This window comes from Clinocottus analis, unplaced genomic scaffold (assembly GCF_023055335.1).
Source record: "Clinocottus analis isolate CAN_PGR_092001 unplaced genomic scaffold, fCliAna1.0.p SCAF_16, whole genome shotgun sequence".
NCBI classification, from domain to species: Eukaryota; Metazoa; Chordata; class Actinopteri; order Perciformes; family Cottidae; genus Clinocottus; species Clinocottus analis.
In genome coordinates, this window is record NW_027175887.1 from 9573928 (window position 1) to 9577894 (window position 3967).

Genomic DNA, 3967 nt, shown 5'->3' on the forward strand with positions numbered 1-3967 from the left:
CACCATCCCACCCTTGTCTTATAAAACCAGGAGCCATAAAACCACCACTGGGCTCCTTCTCTGTGTCCCCTCTGTGTTGAATCAAATGGACATAAAGATGTCGTGATAATATTTTGAATGTGATCGCTTCAAATGGGAATTCTTATTAGGACGTGTATTTGATGAAGATCAGAGGTCAGTGCACAGATGCTGCAAACTAGATGCCTGGTGTGACACCGAGGAAGAAGTGATTGTTTGCAATCCAGTGATATCAGTATATCAGAGACAAAGTGTCTAACATTGTCCCAGTCACATAGTCACTGAGCTGCGTGTGCAGAATGTCCCAATAATGAAGCAAACAGAGAGTGACTGGAAATTTTTATGACCAACTTCCAGGCCGACACGGGGAAAACATCACCACCCTGAGTAAGTGTGCTGAGGAGTTGGATGTCATACCAACCCGCCCCTCCCGATCATCACACCAGCCCTTCTATTCTGTGTTCTCACTCCACCCTTTTCCTCTGCCACTAACTCCAACTACTCACAGGGATGGAAGAAGAAAATCAAGATGAAAATCCAAGCAGCTGCTTCCATCTTTCCATCATATTTAAAATAAATACAAAACCACTGACACGATCAAACTTTAGTAATGGACCGTGACTCGAACATGACATTATCCTCAAATAATTTCACAGAGGTGCAGCATCAACTCAGGCGGGACGTCCAATAAAATATTAATTCACAATGTAGAATATTCAAGCATTCATACAGCAGAGTAACCTTTCATGTTTTATATAGTGTGACTTATGCATTCAATCTGTATTTAGCAAAGAAAATCTGTTGAGTTTTGCATCTTATAAAGCTACATGGAAACAATTACTTCCTGGCAAATGAAGATTTGTTGGCAGATCTCTTCCTGAGTGTGGGTGTGTGTGCACATTCACGTGTGTGTAGTTCCACTTGAGCACAAAGAGAGTAATTGCCACTGAAACGTCACCAGGTTTCATTTGACAAGTGTGCTGTGCTTCAGCCAAGCAACATCTGGAAGCAAATGGAGAAATGACTGCCAAGCACATGCATTACAGCTCAAACCTCTCTGCATGTGGATGCCTGCGAGGCTGAAAATTAGCTGAGAAAGTAGTGTAAAAGCTGCAAAGCAGGAGCGTCTCTTTGTCTGCCACTCGCCACTGATTCCACAAAGTACAGCTCAATAATATAAATTAAGAAAGCAGCAACACACATAATAGTACATGATGTTTGAGGCTAAGAGAAAGAATAGTTGGTGGTAAAATCTGCGCAAATACAAATAAAAAGTACCCTAAAATAAAGCTAAAGGTTATAGTCACCCTAAGGAAGCATAAAATCCTCATAAAATAAAGTCCTCTAATGCATAAAGATGTCATAAATATCCCTTTCAGTGTTTTTACAGGACATATTAACTTCACAAGTGGCTGCTATGACCACGTCCATACACAACTCTGTATGAAGTGGACCTTCCTTGTACTTTTAAGGTTTCAAACATGTAAGTTGAGGTTAATACCTTGGATTTGTGGTGGTAATAAAATGTAATTAGCAGTTGTGGAAAGGTTCAAATAAAAGAGGAAGACATCACTGCAACAACAGAGATAAAAGTAAACAATATAATAACTGAAACGTCAGACAAATCTGCTCCGAGTGAAATTATTTCAAGGGTAATTGTGTCTAAATGTCAAATTTAACAACAGTACCTAATGGAGGGTCTAAGCACATACTTAAATCCAAGGTTGATGATTTTAAACCCAATGAGAGAGTGAGATTCTCAGAAATAAAGCACCATTACATTCTTCTTTGGATCAAAATTCAAAGCTTGGAAAATGTGTGTTGCATCTATTTTCTTTCAGGTTAGAATTCACACTTGTAGTTTTCAGCTTTGACAAATTCAATATTCCTCATGTTTTCTAGTCTGCACCATACCTTCTGCAAACAAGGAGGAAAAGCCGTCCTCAGATGAACTCTGACCTGGTTATCCGTGCCACTGAAATGTAGAGTGGAGGGCCTCTCAATTTTGCATGTTTAATGAGAGCGACTGACAAATTGAATATAAGTGCCCACTGAGGGAAGGGATGGGAGGTTGGTGGAGGGGGGTAGACCAAGAAATTAGCTTCTGGGGCCTGTTCTCTGTTGGTTTAAGTGAATCTGATTGGCTGTACGGGAGTGTAAGCCAAATCATGTCAACAACGATGCTGAGCATTTCCTTTCCTAAAGATCTGTAAAAGAAATAATCTGCAACCTGTCTTAGTGTCGTTGTGATGATAATGGGGCTGTCAGGCTTCATTCCGATGACATTGGAGTATTCTGCTCCTCTCGATGTGTATCCAATGCCAAGCTTCAGTGACAATGTCTCAAGTAGTCCTTCAGCCCTTCAGTAATGAGGATGTTAAGAGCGTGAGGGACATCTTTTATATGGAAGCCAGGAACACGCATCCGGTTACAGACCTGGAAAAGTCACTATCTTGTCGCCAAGTGATGTGACACAACCCACGAATAAAGGCCTTCGACTTGCAGCCTTACGAACTGGGTGACATTACAAGAAAAAAATAAAAAATCTAATCTTTGTAAAAGGTGCTTGAAAAACACACGTGCATTGACTGCTTATTGTCATAAGTGCCATCACGGAGAAAGAAACGGAGATCAGGAAAACTGATTTCTCACACATTGGGGTGTATCCTAGTTGCCCTGCCTTTGTTTCTCGAGATGTATCTGTAACATTTCTTAAAGTAGGACGAGCACGAGTGGCCATGGACTCCGAAGGTTGAAAACAAAACCCTGTGTTAGCTGAAACCGGCACACGATGATTTATCAGCTTACTGATACATTTCTTTCAGACTTAACATACATGTTTTCTTGGCAGTAAGACTGTTGATATCAAAGTCTCAAGTGGCAACTTCACTGACCCGTCTCACCATGGCAGCCCGCGCACACACATCTGCTGCTGGTTTTAGAGAATTGTACTCGTTCATATGCAATCCCTCACATTTTCCAAAAGGACAAGCAATAATTGGCAAGACAACTGTAAAATAGCGATCAGTTGTTGAGTGTTATAGAAACCGTATGGCTGCATGATAGGCCGCGAGAGCTGTCCAGCCTGCAGTTGTCTGGCTGAGTGACTGGCTGCGAGGTTTCATAGGCTGGATTTTCCCTCGGGGGGACCAGCAGCCGAGGCTGACAGCTTTAAGGGGGGCGGGGGAGGAGGAGAACAGGAAAGAGGTGGTGCAGAGCATTGGAGGCGAAGCCATTTTTTATGACTTTGATTTGCAAAGGACACTACATCACTTGTATCGTGACGCTGGCAGAATGAAAAAAATTAAACGGGAATGGGGCCGGTGCGCTGAGTCCATCGCAACGGGGAGGTGAAATGAAGAGTCCAGCAATGATGATGATGATGATGATGATTAGGCTTCCTTTAGCTAATGCGAATGCTTCAGGCGGCCTCGCTAATCAAACTCTGGATTTTATGGTCGGATCAGTTAAGTAAACTTCATCTGGCTGCTGTCTGCTTCAGCCTCGAGGACCTCATCGTTGTTCTGTGCCCTGCTTTGTTTCCACTGTTCTTGGCTCAGAAAGCTGGCTCAGACAGGGACTGAGACGTTCGTCTGTGTCTGTATTTCCTTTGATTACAGATGTTTGTAGATCAAGTCCCTTCTGTGAAAGTCAACAGAACAGAACATATAGAGTTTCATGATCTCACAGACCATTTATGGGCCATAGATAATGTCATTTTGTGTAAAAGTCGAACCATATAATGCATGACATGTTTAAAAATATTCTTACGTAAACATGACTTTTCTTAATAATGCATTGACGTAGATATTTTGGGTTATTCGTATTTTTGTATATACCATTAGTTGAAAGCCATATTGAATCTATTTCATATATAGAATCGTATCATATAAGTTATACATCTACACGAGATCCACACCAGAATTTACCACACTTCTCTCCAATGAAC